The following is a 24,397-nucleotide window of genomic DNA, read 5'->3' as shown; positions in this document are numbered from 1 at the left end:
TACAGAGTGCAAAACAGGCCCATCGGCCCACTGAGTCCATGCCGACAACCAAGCACTTATTTACACCCATTTTATTCTGCCCATATTCCCACTAACTCTCCTGTGATTCTTCCACTTTTCTACACATTAAACACAATATACAGTGGCTAATTAACCGACCAACTCACCTATCCTTGGGATACAGGAGGAAGTTGGTGTACCTGGAGGAATCCAAGGAAGGATGTGCAAACTCCACAGACAGCAACAGAGGTCAGGATTGGACCCGTGCCTCTGGAGATGTGAAGCAGTGGCTCAACCAGCTGTGCCGCTGAGCCAGCAGAGATATTGGAGAGTCAGGCTGTTGGAGTCGGGCACGGTGATCTTTGGAGCAGCAACAGAGCATGTGAGTTCAGCAGTTCCACATACGTATTGGTCCTACATTTGTTCTTAGAAAACAGTGTGTGTTTTAGTCTCATGGCTTTTCAAGCAGGAGGGAGTCCATTGGGAATGCAGATAATGACAAAGGACAGCAAGATGGGCTCTCACTTGCTTTCTAGTTCAATTGTCTAAGAAACAATGTATCAAGAAGGGCTTATCAGGATGTGTTTCCTCTGCAGTCAGAGCTCCAACCATATTGAAGGTTATAGAGAAGATGTCCCCCCTGCCCCCGGCAGAAAGGTCTGGGATCAGGAGCCAATTTTTCAAGGTGTCAGGTTGGCCATTTAAGACAGCGATGAGGAGACATTTTGTCACTTAGGGGTGGTGTATGGTTGTGTTACGAAACCCCGTAACCAGGTAACTTACCAGCAAAGATAGATGGATCAGCTGAGTCGGATGCTACTATTTTCAAACGTTTTATTCAACAAGGGCACAAACGTATGGTTAATACAAAACATTCAGATCATACACGTCGTCAAAACTCAATCTAAAACACCGGTGTAACCATAATCAATCAGAAATAAGCTCTACAGTTGTCTAGGGGTTAATACTGAGTCCAACGGAAATATAAAGAGTCACTCAGAAGTTTGCAGGCTTTTCCTTTTTGGGAACCCGCTGGGGTTTTCACGTTGTAGAGAGAGAGAGATGATTTAGAAAAGATGAACACTTGCCCGTCGTCTTGGCAGAGCAAATCCTTGGAATCAGGGGAGCAGACTTCCCCGTTGTTATTTAAAAGCAGTCTTTCGTTGGTTTTAGCCACAGATTCAAATTCGGAATCTAACGCACGTGGCTTCCTTCAAAATGGCGTCCCGCTCCCACGGGAATCGATATCGTGTTTCCTTGGTGTCTCCTGGGTGCGTCTGAGGGTTCTCCCCCCTCAGACCCGCCTTTATACTTCTTCACGGGATCGCAGGTGTCAATCAAGTTGCAGGTAATGCGATCTCTCTCTCAACCAGCCCACTTTGCCCGAGGGCTTTTCACGTGGTCTCCATGAGACAATAGTCAATGTCACCTTCATTCTGCTTCTTGGGAGAACATGGTCTCTCTCTCTTTTTGGGTCAGTTGACCCCCCCTTAACTAGGGTTCTTGTGATTCTCACAAAGGAGGGGGCCAACGGCATAACAGTTGGAATTCTCTACCCCAAGGGCTGTGGAAACTCAGTCACAATGTTCATTTTGAACAGTAGATTTCTGGGCATTAAGGCAGCCATGGAGTAGGGGGAGAGTGCAGGAAGTGGTCCTAAGCTAGACCAGCCATGATCTCAATGAACAATGGAGCAGGGTGGAGAGATGAATCCTGCTGCTATTTTTTACATTCTTTTAGAGTCATAGTGTACTACAGCACAGAAACAGGCCCTTTGGTCCATCTAGTCCATGCTGACCTGGTCTTCTGCCTAGTCCTATCTATTTGCACCTGAACCATAGCTCTCCATACCCCTCTCATCTATGTGCCTATCCAAGCCTCTTAAATTATACAATTGACCTTGCATTCACCACTTTCATGGCAGCTTGTTCCACACTTGCACCACCCTCTGGTGTGAATTTTAAGAAGTTCCCCCCACCCATATTCATTCACCCTAAACCTATGACTTCTAGTTCTAGTCTCACCCAACCTGAGGGGAAAAAGCCTGTCTATTTTCCTCCTAGCTTTGTGTACCTTTGTGAGACCTCTCTTCATTCTTCTGTGCTTCAGGGAATAAATTCCTAATCTATTCAACCATTGTCTATAACTCAGCTCCACAAATCCTGACAACATCTTTGTACATTTTTTCTGCACTCTTTCTTTGCACTCTATGTAATCATATTTGCACCAAATTGCCCTTGAATTTCCTAAAGTCCGCATCGTTCCAGGTTGTGGTGGATAAAAGTCACCATGTGCCACAATTTGCTGGATGTGAGGGAAGCGTTGGTGAATTATTAAGATCTCTATGATACTCAGTGGACAATGAAGGCAGTTTGTCAGTGCTGGATTACAGTAAATAGTCAGGTTGGTTAATAGGGTGGCAATGCATTGGAGTTACTTTCAGATTTGTCCTGAGAAACTGACAGGACAGCTTATGGATAATGTTTAAGCTGTGGGCTTTCTGCAGGGAGTGATTTCTTGCATCTTTGAAGAACTCAGGGTTTCACAAGTTAACCCACAGCACCCTGAATTTGCAGATAATGTGTAACTATAAAATCCATTTGATCAGTACACTACACTGTTCATGGGAAGCATACACAAGTTGTTGATCCCAAGCCTGTCTGATGTGCCTATTCTATTCTAGCCACTCTAACACATTGGGACAATGTTACCTCATCTCTCTGAGGTAGCTCATTCCAGTGCAGGCTTTTGGTCGTGTTGGTGATCACACTTTCAACAGGGCTTCCAGAAATCAAGCTGCAACCCTTGCATCCTCACATCCCAGAGAGACCCTCACCTATAATAGTCTCCTGCATGTTCTGCAACCAGCAGCAGCACAAGGAGGAAGAGGAGGAGGTGCAGGAGAGTTGTGTCACATTAGAGCCCCTCTATGCATATTTGCATTCAGCACCACACACTGGCAAACACTTACCTCATTCAGCAGAAAGCATTAGCTAACCTGACTTTTCACTAAGGCATCATTGACACAATGCCTTCATTGTACACCATGAACCCTATAAACTTTAATAATTCACCAACTGTTCCTCTTTATCACCGGAATAAACTTTAACTCCACTGCCCAGAAAGATAAGGCTAACTGTTGCTCAGTTACTTTATCACATACAAATCAAACTCAGCCACAAAACATCCTCATTTAGAAATATATGTAATTTTCTTGCATGCTCACTCACTCATTGTGTTGGAGCTACTCCCATAATGTCCAAATTCCAAATTCCCTAAGCACAAGTGAGTCAGAAAGATGGCTTCTCAACTTTCCCAAATGCAATTGGGAATGAGCAGTAAATACACACCATCCCATGCATTCACAACCACAGTGAGAAAAGAGAAACTCCAATCCCCATAGTGATCCATCTCCCACATCACCGCCCTCTGTAACAGGTCATTTCAGAGTCTGCACAAACTACCAAAGCCAGAACACACCAAACATTTGCATACATCCATTCAAAGTCAATACCTCATAAGAGTTGAGTAATTATATTTAGTCCTGTCTTCTGCTTGCCTTTAGTTAGTCTAATGTGAGACCTTGGAGCATGGAGGTTTCTGATGTCCATGAAGGGCCTGAGAGCAGTTTGGGGGTCTATGTAGCCAAGCTTTGCTCTAAATTATGCCCCATAACCATCAACAGTGTAGGCCGTTTGACTGAGAGATAACTTTGAGCACTTTGTTGGAGTCAGGATGCTGGAAGTGCATATATTGTCATCATGAGAAGTCCAGCTGATGCAGTCTTCATGGAGCGATTACTGCTCTCCAGAACAGGGCATCAACAGTATCAGTTACCTAATGCTGCACCTGAGACACTCAAAGCCCCTTTCAACAATCAAATCTACAGCCATGAACAGCAATCTGATCTTGTGACCTTGTCAAAAGCCTAGCTGAAATCCACATGGACTACATCAAATGAGTAACTCTCATTGACTTTCTTTGCTAAAACATCAGCGGCTCCAGGACTCCGTATTGAATCGTAATTCAGATAAGTAACTTTTACAGTTTACATCACAACTGATCAGTTCAGATGCAAAGTCATGAACCTGCAAACTCAGCACTGTTTCCCTCTTTATGTGGCCTGATGTGATGAATCTTCCCAACACTTTCTACTTCTATTTGAGATCCTCCTTGTTACCTCCTCATTCAGGTCAAGATCTTCCTCTGATAAATCTCTGTTGACTATCCGAGTTTAATGTGTATATTTTAAGTGAATGTTAATATTGTCTCTTGAAACCAATTCCAATAATTTGCCTGTAACTCTAATTAAACAAACTGAATTGCAATTTCTCAGTGATTCGTAAGGCCAGTGATGTTGTTGGGGTTGAACTGGACTCTCTGACAGTGGTGTCTGAAAAGAGGATGCTGTCCAAGTTGCATGCCATCTTGGACAATGTCTCCCATTCACTCCATAATGTACTGGTTAGGCACGGGAGTACGTTCAGCCAGAGACTCATTCCACCAAGATGCAACACTGAGCATCAAAGGAAGTCATTCCTACCTGTGGCCATCAAACTTTACAACTCCACCCTCAGAGTGTCAGACACCATGAGCCAATAGGCTGGTCCTGGACTTATTTCCACTTGGCATGATTAACTTATTATTATTTAATTATTTATGGTTTTATATTGCTATATTTCTACACTATTCTTGGTTGGCGCGGCTGTAACGAAACCTAATTTCCCTCAGAATCAATAAAGTATGTCTGTCTGTCTGTATCTTTTCCCCTCTTTTTAAACAAGAGTACAATATTAAGGTTTTCAAATCATCTGGTATCATTCCTACAGTGAGAATAATTTCAAAAAGTTTCCTCTATTGTTTCCTTTAACAGAGTGGGATACATTTCATCTGGCCCTGGTGATTTTTCACTTTACTCCATTTAAAAGGTATTAAATAGCGCTTCATGAATAACCCTACCCACATCCTCTGACTTTATATACAAAATTCATAATGATTTATTTTACTATGTTGTTGAATTTTGGGGTATGTTCAGTGGCCACTTTAGAGATACAGGATTTATGAATGTTTCCTGAGAGGTAGGATTTATGAACATTTGGAGAGGTATGATGTCATTAGGAATAGTCAGCATGGCTTTGTCAAAGGCAGGTCGTGCCTTACGAGCCTGATTGAATTTTTTGAGGATGTGACTAAACACATTGAAGAAGGTAGAGCAGTAGATGTAGTGTATATGGATTTCAGCAAAGCATTTGATAAGGTACCCCATGCAAGGCTTATTGAGAAACTAAGGAGGCATGGGATCCAAGGGGACATTGCTTTGAGGATCCAGAACTGGCTTGCCCACAGAAGGCAAAGAGTGATTGTAGATGGGTCATATTCTACACGGAGGTCTGTCACCAGTGGTATTCCTCAGGGATCTGTTCTGGGACCCCTTCTCTTCGTGATTTTTATAAATGACCTTGATGAGGAAGTGGAGGGATGGGTTAGTAAATTTGCTGATGACACAAAGGTTGGGGGTGTTGTGGATAGTGTGGAGGGCTGTCAGAGGTTACAGCGGAACATTGATAGGATGCAAAATTGGGCTGAGAAGTGGCAGATAGAGTTCAACCCAGATAAGTGTGAGGTGGTTCATTTTGGTAGGTCAAATATGATGGCAGAATATAATATTAAAGGTAAGACTCTTGTCAGTGTGGAGGATCAGAGGGATCTTGGGGTCCAAGTCCACAGGACACTCAAAGCTGCTACGCAGGTTGACTCTGTGGTTAAGCAAGCATACAGTGCATTGGCCTTCATCAAACGTGGAAATGAATTTAGGAGCTGAGAGGTAATGTTGCAGCTATATAGGACCCTGGTCAGATCCCACTTGGAGTACTGTGCTCAGTTCTGGTCGCCTCACTACAGGAAGGATGTGGAAACCATAGAAAGGGTGCAGAGGAGATTCACAAGGATATTGACTGGATTGGGAGCATGCCTTATGAGAATAAGTTGAGTGAATTTAGCCTTTATTCCTTGGAGCGACGGAGGATGAGAGGTGACCTGATAGAGGTGTATAAGATGATGAGAGGCATTGATCGTGTGGATAGTCAGAGGCTTTTTCCCAGGGCTGAAATGACTAGCATGAGAGGGCACAGTTTTAAGGTGTTTGGAAGTAGGTACAGAGGGGATGTTAGGGGTAAGTTTTTTACGCAGAGAGTGGTGAGTGCATGGAATGGGCTGCTGGTGACGGTGGTGGAGGTGGATACGATAGGGTCTTTTAAGGGATTCCTGGAAAGGTACATGGAGCTTAGAAAAATAGAGGGCTATGGGTAACCCTAGGTAATTTCTAAGGTAAGGACACGTTTGGCACAGCATTGTGGACTGAAGGGCCTGTATTGTGCTGTAGGTTTTCTATGTTTCTCTAACTCCTATACCTAATAAAGTGGCCACTGAGTGTATGTTCGTGGTCTTCTGCTGCTGTAGCCCATCCACTTCAAGGTTCAATGTGTTGTGTGTCCAGAGATGCTCTTCTGCACACCACTGTGCTAATGCTTGGTTATTTGAATTACTTGTGCCTTCCTGTCACTTAGATCAGATTTCTTCCCCATTCTGTTATTTGGTCTGAACAGCAATTGAACCTCTTGACCATGTCTGCATGCTTTTCAGCATTGAGTTGCTGCCACTTGATTGACTGAACAGGCATTATTGAGCAGGTGTACAGGAGTACTTAATAAAGTGGCCACCGAGTTTACATGCTTTTGATTTGGGAATCTGCTTTTTGATATTATGAACATTATTTTTGGTTCATTATGTGTTTATTTGTTCATCAGTTGCTCTTCTTGTAGTTAGAAACCACCAGAGGATTTTATTTTATAATTAGACTTGCCAGTATTTTTCATTCTTTTTTAGTTTATCTAATCTCCTTTTTATTTTTACTTTCTATATTTTAGGCTTTCTGTAGTATTAAGTTCTTGACAGTAGACATAAATTTCCCATTTTTGTTTTTTCTTCAGAATTTTCCTGCTCTATTTGGACTTTGTAATCCAAAGAGCTATAAACTTGACAGCTCAATCCTTTCTCTTTATGGAAACATATTTTCCCTGGACCTCTCCAATTGTCTTCTTGACTGCCACCTGTGGTTTTGGGGTAGATTTAACACCAAGTATTTTTCAGTCTAGTGAAACAGGCCCCATTCCAATTTAGAACTTCTAGTGCTGTATTATCTTTGTCCTTTTTTGTAATAATACTAAATCTGAATTATGACCTATATCATAAACCCACTCTCCCAATGATATTCCTCCTTCCTGTCCAGCCCCATTCCTTAAAACTAAGTCCAGAATTAATCTGCTGAATCCCATTTAGGATTCTGTGCTATTTGCATCTTTTACTGTGTCTATATACAAATACAAATACTTTATTGTCACCAAACAATTGATACTAGAGCGTACAATCATCACAGTGATATTTCTTTCTGCGCTTCGCGCTCCTTGAAGTACAAATCAAAGTAAATATAATAAAAATTTAAATTATAAATCATAATTAGAAAATAGAAAAGGGAAAGTACGGTAGTGCAAGTCAGGTCCAGATATTTGGAAGGTACGGCCCAGATCCGGGTCAGGATCTGTTCAGCAGTCTTATCACAGTTGGAAAGAAGCTGTTCCCAAATCTGGCCGTACGTATCTTCATGCTCCTGAACCTTCTCCCGGAGGGAAGAGGGACAATAAGTGTGTTGGCTGGGTGGGACTTATCCTTGATTATCCTGGCAGCACTGCTCCGACAGTGTGCGGTGTAAAGTGAGTCCAAGGATGGAAGATTGGTTTGTGTGATGTGCTGGGCTAGGTTCACAATCTTCTGCAGCTTCTTCCAGTCTTGGACAGGACAACTTCCATACCAGGTTGTGATGCACCCTAGAAGAATGCTTTCTATGGTGCACCTATAAAAATTAGTGAGGGTTTTAGGGGACAGGCCAAATTTCTTCAGCTTTCTCAGGAAGTAAAGGTGCTGGTGGGCCTCCTTGGCAGTGGACTCTCCTTGGTTAGACCAAGTCAGGTCATTTGTGATATTCACCCTGAGGAACTAAAAGCTTTTGACCTGTTCCACCTGCGCACCACCGATGTAGATGGGGTCGTGCGGTCCACTACTCCTTCTGAAGTCAACAACCAAATCCTTCGTCTTGCTGATGTTGAGGATAGGTTATTGCTTTCGCACCATGCCACCAGGTTCTTAATTTCCTCTCTGTAATATCCCAGCGAACATTAGGGGAATCAGAAGCTCCCAGCATTTATGACTTGTCAGAAATTTGCTTCTCTATTTCTCTCAGACTGAACTTTAATAGCACTTGCCCAACAGCATAACTGCTCCCTTTTCTGTTCCTTAGTTTGACTTGGAAAGTTTTATTTGTTGATCTTTCAACTATGTTCCTTCTCAGAGTTGTGATTATTTCCTGAACGTACACTGACATTCCTTCTTTTTTTTAAATCCCTCTACCTTGACTAAAAATTGTGTAATCAGGAGAATTAAACTTCCCTTTCTATCCCACATTTCATTAATAGTCATGACAACTTATACCCACATATCTATCTGTGCCTTCAGCTTATCTGGCTTATTCACTAGAGTTCAGGCATTTAGGCCCATGACATGAAGCGGATACCTTCTTTTTGGTTATCTTGTAGCTTTGCTTCCTTTTCTTTTTAAACTCTAATTTCCTGTCTTCGATTTCCAGTTCTGCTTTTCTCCCTTCTGAAGCTTCTCATCCTTCGCCAAGCTAATTTATATTAACCTGTGTAGCACAACAGGCCAGCGAGTGTGGATATTGTTCTCTGGCCTGCTGAGGGAAATTTGTCTGTTCTGTGCAGGTCTGACCTTTCCCAGAACTAGCCCCAATGCCCCTTGAACCTAAAGCCCTCCTTCCTGCATCATCGCTCCAGCCACATACACACATCTGCACTATTCTCTGTTTTTGTACAGTAACTCTTTGATTTACAAATGCTGGATTTACATATTTTTTAGTTTAACCTTATTAACTCTTTGTGGTGTGTGCCTTTGATTTGTGAATCCACTTCTTACTATAATGAACAGGTCAAAACTCTCTGCCAATCAGAATACAGCGTACCAACATACCGGTAGTCACAATGCATTGCATCCAGCCTTTACTATTTATGAAATTTTGCTCAACAAAATTATTTCTCGGAACACTTCTCATTCATAAATTGAGGAATGGTTGTACTAAATGGTGTATGGTACTGGAAGCAATACTGTATGGAGATTTATGTGAGACTTCCTCAAAGGAGTCAAAAATAGGTACTGTAAATTTAAGGTACTTTGCAAAAGGATTAAAGTGGAGATGCAGAAATCAAGTGGTGAGGGTCAAATTCTTTGGCCGAAAGGATAGTGGAGGCAGAGACCTTGAACAAACAGAATTTAAACTTGTCTGTGTGCTTGAAGAGCAGTGACCCACAGAGCTAAAGGCTGGAAGATGAGATTGAGTTGCATGGCTCTTTGATGACTAGCACTGACATGAATGGCTGAATGGTTTTCCTATGGGATATATTTTCTATGATTCTTCCTAGCTCATTAAAATCTTCTATCAGGACTTCATTCCATTTCTCCCCATATCGTTGGTAGTGTCAGGACCCGTAGTAAACTATGTATACCTGTCTGGACACGCCCCTCTGCTGACTGCTCCTGTGGCTCCTCCCACAGACCCCTGTATAAAGGCGATTGGAGGCACTGCTCCTCCCTCAGTCTCCGAGATGCCGTGCTCTGTTTTGCTGCTAATAAATGCCTATCGTTCACTTCCTGTCTCCGAGAGTTATTGATGGTGCATCAGGACCAGACCGCTGGCTGTTCACACTCAACCCCTAATAATCTCTTTAAAGAGGAGGGCACTGGAATCACGTCTGTAACCACAGAAACACCCATCTGCTTTCCAGGTTATTGAGGACATCTTCAAACGGTAGTGCTTCAACAAGGTCTTCACAATCCAGGATATGCCCTCTTTATACAACCCTGAGATTCATTTTCTTGCAGGTGTTCACAGTAATTACAAAGAAATACCACGTGCAACAGACAAAGAACATAATTAAAATACACAGCACTAAATTACTTCCTTCTTTTCCTGTTCTCTATCTAAACAGACTGCTTGTTTAAACACTCAGAACCTTGGTGCTCCTGTTGAATTTTTTCAGAAGTGAAATTAGGAGGCAGTTTGAGAGGATGATTAGTTTTGTGAGGATGAGAGTATTGAATGCCGAGCTGTAGTTGATGAAGAGGACCCTGATGTAGGTATCTTCACTGTCCAGATGTTTCAGAGCTGAGTGGAGAGTCAATGAAATGGCATCTGTGTGCAAGGAAATGAATCTCAGGGTAGTATTTGGTGATATATATATATACTTACTTTAATAATAAATTTACTTTGAATTCTTCACTATTTGTTTATTTTTATAACATAGTTATTTTTATGGCTTACACTGCAAAACAAATTTCATGAGATACTGCACATAAGTGATAATAAATCTAATTCTGATATTGATTCTGAATTGCCTCAAGTACGCTTTTGAATTTCCTGCTCCATCTCTCTACACTTGAGCAATCCATGGTATTATGGTTTCAGCAATGGCTGCAACCTGAGGAGAAATCTGCTGGGAACTGAATACTAGTTACAGACTAAGATGACACCTAGAGGTTTCCCGGACAACCTGCCTGTTCTTTTATTGTTTGCCTGGATGACTGCAGTGACATCAGTAATTGTTCAGGCTCCTCCTCCCTTTAGCTACTCATACTTCAGGACCTGGGCATCACTGGCAAATTCTAACTGTCCTTGAGAGGTGCTGGTGAGCTGCCCGCTTGAATCACTACAGCCCTTCTGGCAAAAGTGCTTGCACAATGTGTTTGAACATAGAGTTCTGAGATTTAGACTTGATGGCAGTGAAAGATCGGTTATGTATTTCCAAGTCAGGGTGGTGTGTGAGCCACATTCTCTTGTAATCACATAATGATGCGGCTGCTTAGTTGAGTTTCTGGTCATTAGTGGCTCCAGGATGTTGTAGGTAGTTAAATCTTCTCTTGTTGAAGATGGTTTTTGCCGAATATCTTTGTGGCATGTCACTTGTTACTAATCAGCTCATTCTTGTATGTTGTTCAGATCTTGCTGATGATTGGGACAAGGACACTGCCCTGAAGTATGTTTACAGTGAAGTCCTGGGGCTGAGATGATTGCCCTCCAACAACTACAACCATCTTCCTTTTTGTGAACCATAACTCTAACCCCTGAAGTGTTTCCCCTTTATTGCCCAGTAAATTCAGTATTATGAGGGCTTCTAGGTGCCACACAATGGTGTTTGGAGTCCAGAACATTCACTCTCAACTCATAATGCTTTCTGCTCCTAGGCAATGGAACCATCTTGGAGATCCCATTTGGCACAAGTTGTGCATTCCATAGGTCTGACAGGCACATACATGCAACAGCCAAAGAGCATAATTAAAATACACAGCACTAAATTACTTCCCTCTTTAACTGTTTAATTGAACATATTGAATTTCTCTGCTCTCTACCTAAACAGACTGCCTGTTTAAACTCTCAGAACCTTGGTGCTGCTTTTGAACTCTTTCAGAAGTGAAATTGGGAGGCAGTTCTTCCATCAAAGGAGAATAGAAATCTGGGAGTCCCTCCCCAAAGGCTGTAGATGCTGGGCCTGAACTGAAGGATTCAAGCTCAATCAGAATATGTAGGAATAGCAAGGGACAAGAGTAAAAGCAGGAAAGTGAAGCTGAACCACAGATGAGTAACAATTTGCTTGAATGCCAGATGGAGGCTCGAGCATAAAATGGCCTCCTCTCTCTGTAGCTGTACTCTCTTAGCACATAAACTATGGTATTTTCTTCAACAAGTTTGGGTAGATTTTAACAAAGATATAACTGCAGTGTGATTAATTGTTTACTTCAAGATGTTTATAATACTGAGTATTTGTGGTCTATTTCATTTCCAAAATGTAAACCACTGTTTCCTTGGCAACAATTCCACACAAATAAATGCTCCAAGCCATCTGATGGAGCTGATACGTGGTGAGTAACACTCATGCCACAGCAGTGCTAGGCAACAATCTCTCCAACAAGAAAGAAGCTACCTACTTACCCTTCATCTTCAATGGCATTGCATTGTTGAGTCTTCCAGCATCAACATCCTGGGACAAAAACAGGAATTTTGGAAGAACTCAGCCAGTCAGGCAGTGTCTGAAGAGAAAGAAAGAAAGGAATTCATTTTTGGGTCAGGTGCTTTCCTCAGAACTGGTTTCTCTTCCCACAGGTGCTGCTTGACTGGCTGAGTTCTTCCAGCATTTCTGTTTTTGTTTCAGATCCCACTAAGTGCAGTTTTATTCATCCTGGGGTTCACCATAGATCAGAAATTCAACTAAGCCACACAGCTAAGTCCCATGGTCATAAAAGCACCAGCACTCTAAAATCTTTTGCCATCTTCAAGGCCCAAGTCAGGAGTGTGAAGGAATACTTTCCATTTACTTGGATAAGTGTTGAACCTCAACGCCATCCAGGGCAGAGCAATCCATTGGATCAGCTCCACATCACCCACCTTGAATGTCCGTACTCAACTACACTGATGCAGTGTACCCCATTCAGATACTCACTGAGGATGCTCTGTGATCCCAACCACCACAAAAGATGAGGGCAACAGGTGCATGGGAACTCAGTCACACATTGTCTTGATTGGGAAATTTATCTTTGTTTCTCCATTGGTGCTGGGCCTACATCCTGGACCCCCCTTTAAAATCATTCTATAGTAGTACCTTCACTGAGAAGGACTGCAGCAGTTCAGGAAGGCAGCATTCCACCATCTTCTCTAGATTAATTATGATGGGTAACAAATGCCCACCCTGAAGCATTAAAATCAGATCTTAAAATAGTCAGATAGTCAGAGGCTTTTTCCCAGGGCTGAAATGGTTGCCACAAGAGGGCACAGGTTTAAGGTGCTTGGAAGTAGGTACAGGGGAGATGTCAGGGGTAAGTTTTTTACGCAGAGAGTGGTGAGTGCGTGGAATGGGCTGCCAGCAATGGTGGTGGAGGTGGATACGATAGGATCTTTTAAGATAGGTATCTTTTAAGATACCTATCTTTTAGATAGGTACATGGAGCTTAGTAAAATAGAGGGCTATAGGTAAGCATCTTAATTTCTAAGGTAGGGACATGTTCCGCACAACTTTGTGGGCCGAAAGGCCTGTATTGTGCTGTAGGTTTTTCTATGTTTCTAAAAAATAAATATTTTAAAAGTATCATCTACCTTTTTTTTATATGTAATGATTTTTCTGTCACTCCATTCTCTAGCAAATTCAAGGTCAGGCTCCAAAGTCAGTGATGCATCATCTCTGTGCTCCTTCTCTGGTGCCTGCTGACACACAGGTTACAGTAGTTTTCACCAGCTGGTGCCCTCTTCCTAGACTTGATGGTAATGGGAGGTGGGGGCTGTGATATTCCATGGGTGAGATTAAGCCACATCACTGCTGTGTGCCCACTGCTTCCTTGCTTGTGAGATGGCATGGTAATAGACCATCCCCCCTTCCTTTGGGAGAAGCTTGCTCTTTGTTTCCTTGTGCTTTTATAACCCCTGGTTATAGAAGGTAAAGTGGCCAGATTAAAACCTTATAATTTTGACTTCTGACGTCCATGGCTTTTCAAATGAATGGGGTTGGGTCATGCTTTTGCCCCTTTGACATAAGATTTCACTCTCTCTTCAAAAACATGATCCCGTACACGCTGGAAACTTTGACCTGATCTGCTCGCTCCGGGATTGCATAGGATGATTGGAAGATACATGCCTTTTGATCCAAGCTCAGGGACTTCCACTGAATTTACTTTGGACCAGAGGCCAGAGCTCTTTTTCAGCCTGGACTCCAGGTGGCTCCGTGAAGCAGTTTAAGGACATGGGCACTGGAAGATCCTTCTGTGAATGCCAACCTAGTCAACCAGTAGAGTTGCTGACTCACATCTCCATCTTAACCTCCAGTGCCCTTTGTGTGGAGTTTGCACATTCTCTCAGCGACTCTGCAGGTTTCCTCTGGATTCTCCGGTTTCCTTCTACATCCCAAAGATGCTTTGCTTGATAGCTGTTGATTGTCCCCACCATGCAGGTGAATCTGTGGGAATAATATAATAAGATGAATGCAGGATTGGTGTAAATGGATGGTTGAGGGTCGTGGTGGGTCAAATGGCCTGTTTCTGTCCTTTAATACCCTGTGACCCTATACTTCCTCCCAATGTTCTGTCCAACATGGTGCATGTACAGAACAATCACTGAGCAAGAGATTTATAGCACTGAGAACCAAATTCACCAATGCCCGAAAAGTCATTGGACATTTGAACAATTAAATATGTCAGGACTGAGGCCAACAGGGTTGTCAGCCAAGTATCAAGGGATATGGAGTGATGTTGGGAAGAGTGGGCAGGGTATCTGAAATACGCGTATGTTGGAAGTGGACTAAGATTGGCACGTGGCCAAGTGGTTAGGGCCTTGGGCTAGTGATCTGAAGGTCGAGCCTCAGCCGAGGCAGCATGTGTGTCCTTGAGCAAGGCACTTAACCACACACTGCTCCTGCATGTTTATAGCCCAGTGGCGGCGGTTGGTGCAGTATGGACATGACAAAACAAGACACAACTGCTTTCTAGTCTATGTTCCTTTGTTCAAAGTTGAAAGTAAAGTTATCTCAAGTACGTATATATCGCCATATACAACCCTGAGATTCACTTTCTTCTGGGCATACTCAATAAATTCATAATTTAAAAAATAACCATAACAGAATCAATGAAAGACCACACCAACTTGGCATTCAACCAGTGTGTAAAAGACAACAAACTGTGTAAATACAAAAAGAAAGAAATAACAATAATAAATAAACAATAAATATGAAGTAAATTATTCTCCCATCAAAACTACAAACTGAGCCCTTCTAACTGAATGTTACCTGTTCACTGATATGAAACATTTTTAATTTTCTTATCCATACTATTAATAAGTGTTCAAAATTCAAAGCTTTTTATTCAAAGTACGTATATGTTATGATATACTATCTTGAGATTAATTTACTTGCAGGCATTTACAGGAAAAAAGTACAAAAGAATTTATGAAAAACTATTTGTAAACAGACAAGGACTGATGAACAACCAATGTGAAAAAGAAGACACACTATGCAAACAAAAACTAATCCTGAGAACGTGAGTTGTAAAGAGTCCTTGAAAATGATTCTGTAGGTTGTAGAATGAGTTCAGAGTTGTGGTGATTAAAGTTATCCATGCAGGTTCAAGAGTCTGATGGTTGTAGGATAATAACTATTCCTGAACCTGGTTGTGTGGCTGTACCTCCTTCTAATGACAATAGTACTAGTAGTAGTAGTAGTAGTAGATAGAAGAGCGATGAGATGAAGAGGTTAGTACCCAATTGGAACTACTGTAAAATAGCACTTGTTTCACCATTCAGGAAACACTCCTTTTATCTTAGGTTCTCCTCACTACCAACCAGTTGCTGATTTGTGTCTTATCTATCTTCAGTTCTAAGGATTTTCTCTTTTGATTTTAATGGCTAAGTTTCCAAACTAATATCCAGATATTTGGAAAGGTGAGCTTGAACCTACTGCGGCAGTTGGTGAAATTCAAGTCCATGAAGTTATAACTGGAATAAAAAGCTGGTATCAGTAAAGTTCATAGATAGATAGATAGATAGATAGATAGATAGATAGATAGATAGATACTTTATTCATCCCCATGGGGAAATTCAACTTTTTTTCCAATGTCCCATACACTTGTTGTAGCAAAACCAATTACATACAATACTTAACTCAGTAAAAAATATGATATGCATCTAAATCACTATCTCAAAAAGCATTAATAATAGCTTTTAAAAAGTTCTTAAATCCTGGCGGTAGAATTGTAAAGCCTAATGGCATTGGGGAGTATTGACCTCTTCATCCTGTCTGAGGAGCATTGCATCGATAGTAACCTGTCGCTGAAACTGCTTCTCTGCACTAGGACCATGAAACTTCTGTGTTGTCTTAAAATCTCACCTCATTTACCCTTTCTGATACCCTTACGTGGTCTGACCTATTTGTGATTGCTAATCAAAGCAATCTGGTTGATTCTTGTGGCACAGAAATGGTCTATTAAGGCAATTCAAGAAGGGCAAATAACTCACACAATCTGGACAAATAAACTGCAAAACAGCTTGCATAGACAACATACACAGCCACTTCCCTCTGGTGATCTTCTCTGAGGGCTATGGATGAGGAAGTCTTTATTGCCTGCATTCTCCTATGCTGGTTCAGCACACTGTACTATTGTGCTCTGAAGGTAATTTAACGGGCTCAGTACCTCTCCAAAATAAAAAAAAACTGTAGATTCCAGAAATCCAAAATAAAACCAGAAAATGCCAGAAAATCTCAGCAGGTCAGGCAGCATCTGGTGAAGGAGAAAGCGAGTTAATGTTTCAGATTGGAAACCCTGCGTCAAAAAATTAAAAGTTGAGCTGAAAGGCTAATGAAAACCTCAGCAACATGTGTTTTGACCCAGTTTCAGTTCAGCTTTTCCACGCCATTTGACGTCAAGCTCTAACCTGTTGCATACGCCTTCTCTTTTTACTTGCAACTTATCTGATCAATTTGCTTCCCTTTTATAGTCCCCGTCTGCCTTCACACACCTTCACTGGTTGAAAGGTCAGGGTGGATTATTATCCACAAGGCAACGCCAAGTGTTTGCTGGAGAACTCAGTTCTTGCATGCCTGACAGCATGAACAGGGTGAGTCTCCTCCCTCTGTTTCACTCTTCCCACCCACCCCCCACCCCTCACCATTACAACTGGAATTCATTAATCAAGTAGTTCTACTTTGTCGGACCTCCCAGAATACCCACTGCCTTTATATGTGTGATCAGCACAGCTTGCCAATTTGAGTCTGATCGTTTTTTATGTTCATGTTGCTGCTTGAGGGAAGTTGCTGTGTGCAGAATCAGAATCAGAATCAGGTTTATTATCACCAGCATGTGCCATGAAATTTGTTGACTTAGCAGCAGCAGTTCAATGCAATACATAGTACTGAAGAGAAAAATGGTAAAAATAAATAAGTAAATAAATCAATTACAGTATATGGATATTGAACAGATTAAAAATTGTGCAAAAACAGAAATAATATATATTAAAAAGTGAGGTAATGTCCAAGGGTTCAATGTCCATTTAGGAATCGGATGGCAGAGGGGAAGAAGCTGTTCCTGAATCACTGAGTGTGTGTCTTCAGGCTTCTGTACCTCCTACCTGATGGTAACAGTGAGAAAAGGGCATGTCCTGGGTGCTGGAGGTCCTTAATAATGGACACTGCCTTTCTGAGACACCACTCCTTGAAGATGTCCTGGGTACTTTGTAGGCTAGTACCCAAGATGGAGCTGACTAGATTTACCACCCTCTACAGCTTCCTTCGGTCCTGTGCAGTAGGAATGGCTACTGCTTTCTGTTACTACAGCGGCAACCACACTTCAAAAGCACTTGCCACTCAAGACCATGGTGACTTAGCAGATCTATTGTTACATTTATTGTAATCGCTCTGCTCTTTCAATCACAATTCTAAAACTGTAAGAATTGCTAATGCCATTCTCTTAAATATGCTTACTGGTCTGGCAACCTTCCACTATAACTATAACACTATGTTCTACATTCTGTTTTGTTTTGCCTTTGCACTACCTCGATGTACTGATGTATAGAATAATCTGTCTGAGTGGCAACAAACACAAGTTTTCACTGTATCTCAGTACATGTTACATTAATAAACCAATTACCACCCAGAGGTGGTGAATATTCAGGGAGCTGCCCTTTATGAGTAACTACAAGCTGAAAATGATGGTGGTGAATTTAGTAACCCTGACCAGAAACAGCTGGAGACAAAAATAATTGGAATATGTGCTGATCGCTCCCAATAACATTGCCAACTTTGCCATAAAGTGAAAACTTTGACAAACTTCTACAGATGCACAGTGGAGAGTTTAATTCTGTTGCATCACAGCCTGGTATGGAAACACCAATGTCCAAGAATGGAAAAGGATACAGAAAATAGTGGATACCCCCCAGTCCACCACAGGCAAAGCCCTCCCCACTATTGAGTACATTTACATGGAGCACTGCCACAGGAAAGCAGCATACATCATCAAGGACCCCCATCATTCAGGCCATGCTCTCTTCTTGCTACTACCATTGGGTAGGAGGTAAAAAGCCCTTTGGTCCCACACCACCAGGTTCTGGAACAATTATTATCCTACGGTTTCCTAAGGTTGTCATAGCCAGGAGGTGGTAATGGCAATAAGCCCCCACTACCTATCAAATGCTCCCAATGCCTTACATCTCAAATAGGCTCTGATAACCAAGTTAAAGCCCTGGCCTTCTGGTGTGGCTTAGCTACTAAGCCTAGCAGATCTGCTTCTACTGACAGGAGAAGGGGCAAAGGTGGGTGAATGGTGTCTTAAAAGCAGTCGCTTTGAGCAGATAGGGCTCATCAGCTGTGGTAGGCAGCTCACTTAGGAGAAGGAAAACTCTGATCTTAAACCTCTGCTGGCTTGTGGTTATACCCACTCACAGGAAAAGCTTTGGGAGAAAAGTCTGAGGAAAAATCCAGCGCTGGAGTCCCTAAGGCAGTCCTACATTGAGTTTGATGGTGACTGACAACTCCTGTGATGCTGCTGGTGCCTAACTGCATCGGTCCTTTGGATTCATCTGCTGTGTGGAGAGGGGGAGCAACAGTTTGCTATGCAATTCATACTTCCCTGGTTTATATATCATGTAGACAGCTGGGATGCAATATCCATGGGCAACCCTGACCAGTGCAGGGCCTCAATTACCCTACAACCATCTAGCAGGGTTGACGTCATTTACCATTATGAACTGATTTTACAACCCTCAGACTAACTTTCAAGGACACTCAGCAACTTTGTTTTTATTTGCACAGTTTGTCTCCTTTGAACACTGTTTATGTACAGTGTTTTGAAAATCCTACTGTATCCCTTTAAATGCCCACATGAAAATGAATCTCAAGGTAGCATATGGTAACATACAGTATATACACTTTGATAAGAAATTTACTTTGAACTTTGAAGGGAACTCAGTCCTGGACGAGATCAGTGCTTGTATATATGTCTGAAACTGGCACAGCAGGTTGAAAAATCTGTGGACTTGTGGACTCAAGACAACTGACAATTGCAAGTATGAACCTGGAATGTAAAATATTATAAGCTAGAGATATAAAATTCACATCACTTATGTGCGCAGTGGGCAAAGTACTGAACGAGGTGTTGCTGCCGTGGAATACCTTGCCAAGGTCAAGGTGGACATAATGTTCTAACAAGATGGTGGGCTGCTGCACCTCCACAGCTATTAGAGGTGCTGCAAAGTTGTCAGTACAGCTGGGGGTGGGGGCAACTACTGTTGTACATCTGGCCTTTGTATCCTGCTCTGAGGAGGCAACTTCTCAGTCACTGAAACCAAAGAGACGTTTGGTGGGAGTCTCCTTGCAGTGGAAGTAGTATACCAAACACTCCATTCTGGCTAATCAATGACCCACATGGAGTGGGCAGCTAACCACCCACCTGAGGCTCCCACCGCTGCTGGAAATCTCCTAGCTGATCACATTGGCTGTTGAATTCAACTGCATTGTCAATGTGACTGGATGTTCTAGCAGTGCTGACAGGAGACTGGCGAAGATGTCCTCAGCTCTGTGGGACTGGATGGGTCCATACCTGCTGGAAGTGTACAAACCTATGTTCTAACTGGCAGCATGTCAGAATCCACATGGAAGGACATCATCACCGTCATCCACGAGCAGAGAGGAGAGAGGTCAGACATTAGGAATCAGAGATCCACTCGCTGTTGAATGTGAAGAACAAATTTCACAACATATGCCAGTGATATTAAACCTGATTCTGGATTAGAAGATCACAGAGACCAAACCTATGGTGTACTCAGCAGGATTATCTCTGACAGCCTTGCATTGCTCAGGGATACCATCACCTTTGTGTGGGATCAGGAGAAGGACTTTGACAGGATATTGCACACAACTATGATAGACTGTGAGGAATTGGATACTGGTAATGGGAGGCAGGGTTTGCGGGTTAGCACAACATTGTGGGCCAAAGGGCCTGTAATGTGCTGTACTATTCTATGTTTCTATGTAACACAATGGGTGGGAAATAGATAGCTTCCCCATCAAGTCTGGAGTCTACAAAGTTGCCTATTTTCCTGTTTTGTTTGTGTGTTGTATAGAAACTTCTGCTGAATCTATCAGGGAGGACCCTAATACTAGGAAATGGGCGCATTCATATCAAAACCATGCTTACATAGATGATGTCATCATCTTCTGCTCAAAACCACAGTCAGTACACAGATGGAACTGTGATAGGTTTGAGTTGGTATTGAGGGCCAGAGTTGACGCTGGAAGAATGAGGCCATGCTCTTTGACATCAGGACCAACTGAAACATACAGTAAATGTGTCATTTGTGATACAGTCTGAGGATTCGCTAGGGCAGCCTGCAAGGTTCACCATGCTTCCAGAGTCAACATTATATTTCCCCAGTATTCAACAGAACAACATGCAGTCAATATACAAGACAGACACAACAACAGCAAAACAAACTCTTTCCTACCTCCCACCAAACCACCCAGTTTGGGGTACCTGACTTCCGAACCCGTTGTTTGGGCCTTCAGTCGCAGGACAGGCCGCCTTCGGACCTCTGACCTCAGCATGGAATTGCTGACCTCGGATTTCCGACATCCAGACTTGCCAATTGACCTTTGACCTCAGGACTTGCTGGCTGACCCCTGTCCCAGGACTTGCCGACCTTGGGGATCATTGGCTCTCATCCTCAGGTCCCACCCTGAGTACAGAAAATCAGAGTGCACAAGCAGCATGTGTCACTACATGCTGAGGTTCTATCTGACCTTGCTGCCTTGAAGGATGGGCCCTCGAGAGTGTTGTGATGAGGCTCATCTCACCTACCCCTTTGTAGTCTGTACATTTGCAAAATGGTCTTGAAACAGATGCAAGGCTCATCTCAAGCAGCTGTGTAACAGATCTCTGATCTTCAAGCTCTTCTCAGAAACACATACAGAGATAAACACAATGCTGTTCACAGTAGTGCAGTTAGTAGAGCCACTGCCTCACATAACTTCGCACATAAGACAAAAATACATTGGAGTAGAATTAGACTATTTGGCCTTTGAGTCGGTTCTGCCATTGTCCTTCCTTCTTCCTGTAATTTTTGATATTGTCACTAATAAAGAATTTTTCAACCTCCACTTCAAGTATACTCAATGACTTGGCCTCTATAGCCACCTGCATCAATGAATTCCACAGATTCACCACCCTCTGCCTGAAAAAAATTCTTTCTCATCTATTTTCTAAAGGGATGTCATTCTATTGTGAGACTGTGCCCTTTGGTCCTAGACTCTCTCACTATTGGAAACATCCTCCCCATGTTCACTCTGTCTAGGCCTTTCAATATTTTGGAGGTTTCAACAAGACCCCTCCCTCATCCTTCTAAACTCCAGTGAGTACAGGCCCAGAGCTATCAAATGTTCCTCATACTTTAACCCCTTCATTCTGGGGTCATTCTCATGAACCTCCTCTGGACCCTCTCCAATGCCAGCACAACTTCCCTAGACAAGGGACCCAAAACTGCTCACAATACTCCAAGTGTGGTCTGACCAATGCCTTATAAAGCCTCAGCATGACATCCTTGCTTTTATATTCTTGTAGTCTCAAATGAACCCAGATCTCTGGTATTGTGTGGGTGGAAGCTGAATATTCTTGCTGTGACTGTGCATTTCTTCAGGTCCTCCATTTTCCTCCATTTGATTGCTCCTGTACACACTAGGACTTCAAAACATATTCAGTGAGTTATCTCTGCATTCTGCTGAGGCCACTGGAGATACTTCATTGATTCACCAAAAGTTCCCTGTTTAAATATGTGAAGACGGAAATGTATCTAGTCATACTGTACCCTAAGTTCCATAAGGAACTTTTACAATTATAGACCACAGCGAAACCATGTGCTTCATTGATCTGCTTTTTATTTTTATTTTATGGAGGAGGTCCTTCTGGCCCTTTGAGCAACGCCACAACCCTGATTAACCCTAATCTACTCACGGGACAACTAACAATGACCAATTAACCTAGCCGTCTTTGTCTTTGGAAAACGAGCTGGTGAAAAGCCAGCTGGTTGCTCGTCTCCATAAAGTGTGACCAATATATAGCAACGGCATGAATTGATACTTCTCAGGTCAGCAGCAGCATCTTGACTGTACCATCATGAATTCAGCAGTTATCACGTTGACTCCTGGAACTTTGCTTCCTGTTTCCTTGTTCACTTCCTCTTCGTCATGATTCAGAAACCCATGTAGAGGTCCTTTACTTAAAGATGGTGAGAATGTTCCTAAATAGGCCATCAACTCAGTCAAATGGTTGGACCAGGTGAGTCCAACACTACTTGGTCTCATCCACAATGTATGGACTTCTTCAGAATCTATGTTAGAGTCACAGTTGGCTACTTCTGAGGCAGCAAATGCACATTTACCTTTTCTCATCCTTGCTTTGGCCTCCCAGAATCAAAGTGAACTCTTTAGATTCTTCTTGTATTGTTCACCTTCAGGAGGGCACGGAGCGACCACTCCCTGCTGAACATCGATGGCTCCTCGGTAGAGATCATTAAGAGCACCAAATTTCTTGGTGTTCACCTGGCGGAGAATCTCACCTGGTCCCTCAACACCAGCTCCATAGCAAAGAAAGCACAGCAGCGTCTCTACTTTCTGCGAAGGCTGAGGAAAGTCCATCTCCCACCCCCCATCCTCATCACATTCTACAGGGGTTGTATTGAGAGTATCCTGAGCAGCTGCATCACTGCCTGGTTCGGAAATTGCACCATCTCGGATCGCAAGACCCTGAAGCGGATAGTGAGGTCAGCTGAGAAGATCATCAGGGTCTCTCTTCCCGCCATCATGGACATCTACACTACACGCTGCATCCGCAAAGCAAACAGCATCATGAAGGACCTCACACACCCCTCATACAAACTCTTTTCCCTCCTGCCATCTGGGAAAAGGCATCGAAGCATTCAGGCTCTCACGACCAGACTATGTAACAGTTTCTTCCCCCAAGCTATCAGACTCCTCAATACCCAGAGCCTGGACTGACACCTTACTGCCCTATTGTCTTGTTTATTATTTATTGTAATGCCTGCCCTGTTTTGTGCACTTTATGCAGTCCTGGGTAGGTTTGTAGTCTAGTGTAGTTTTTTTTCTGTGTTGTTTTTTTACGTAGTTCAGTCTAGTTTTTGTACTGTGTCATGTAACACCATGGTCCTGAAAAACGTTGTCTCATTTTTACTATGTACTGTACATAGCAGTTATGGTCGAAATGACAATAAAAGTGACTTGACTTGACTTGACTTGATTTGACCTGTCTTTACACCTAGTGCAATGTTATCTAGCTAGCTTTTGATGTCTGGCAAGCTTGCATCAAACTGTCCATTGCCCTCTTGGAGACTTCTGGAGCTGATATTATCCCAAAGAGAAACTTGTTGTACTGGTCAGTCTTTTTGAATATTCCTTTGAACCTCTGTCCCTCAATCTGCCGTGATATTTCAAAGGTTATGAAGATACATTCCCCGCTTCAAAGGGAAGTCATCAGTCAGAGCTATGGGCTATCTGTCCATCTTTGGTTTTCTGTTGATCATTAACTAAGAATCTTCCCAGATTCTAAAGGTAACATTAGTTTAATTTATAGGAACTACTGGAGGAGCCCAAACACTAAAGTCAACCTGCTCAATGATCTTTATTTCCCGTGGCTTCTCCAGCTTTTCCTCAACCTCTTCCTTTACAGTGAGGTGCAGGCTGTGTTTTGAAGGACCAAGGTATAACATTTCCTTCAGATGAGCTTAACACAAAATGATGAGATACTTTTCAAATATGGTTGATGCAGAAAGTGCCTTCAAGCTCTTGTTCGCTCCTCAATTTAGCTGTGTCTTGGATAATTGGATTTGGCATATCAAACCGGACCCTTGATTCGGAATAATCAGAAGAAGAAGGAGCTTGGCTTCACTCCAGTTTCAAGTATCCCTATCACCTCTATAGTCTCCCCATTGTAGTTATGAAGGATGGCTGGAGGCTCCTTAGCTTCACTGTATCATCTGAACCATTTTGCTTAAGTTCCTACACACACATCACCCCTACTGCAGCATCATTGTCATCTTCCATTGGTTCTCTTTTTCAATGCATACTGATGCACAGACAGGTTCAGTAGACTTCTGTCCTAATGTAAGCAGTCCATACAATCCATTGAGGTCAGCGCCTTCTGCACCTTGTTCATGTGTATGATACCCTTCAGCTTACATTACAGT

General features: G+C 42.6%; 1 protein-coding gene across 1 annotated transcript in view; it reads left to right on the top strand.

Moving 5' to 3' along the window:
• The first annotated feature begins 356 nt into the window (after window positions 1-356).
• dnaaf19 (dynein axonemal assembly factor 19) overlaps window positions 357-24,397 on the top strand; it is a 78,023-nt gene continuing 53,982 nt past the window's right edge. The window contains exon 1 of the mRNA XM_073070758.1: window positions 357-382. The gene's annotated coding sequence lies outside the window, so the exon portion shown is untranslated. The remainder of the gene's footprint in view (window positions 383-24,397) is intronic.

This window comes from Hemitrygon akajei, chromosome 18 (genome assembly GCF_048418815.1).
Source record: "Hemitrygon akajei chromosome 18, sHemAka1.3, whole genome shotgun sequence".
Lineage (NCBI taxonomy): Eukaryota > Metazoa > Chordata > Chondrichthyes > Myliobatiformes > Dasyatidae > Hemitrygon > Hemitrygon akajei.
The sequence above is the reverse complement of the archived record's forward strand: the minus strand, read 5'-3'. Positions and strand labels throughout refer to the sequence as shown.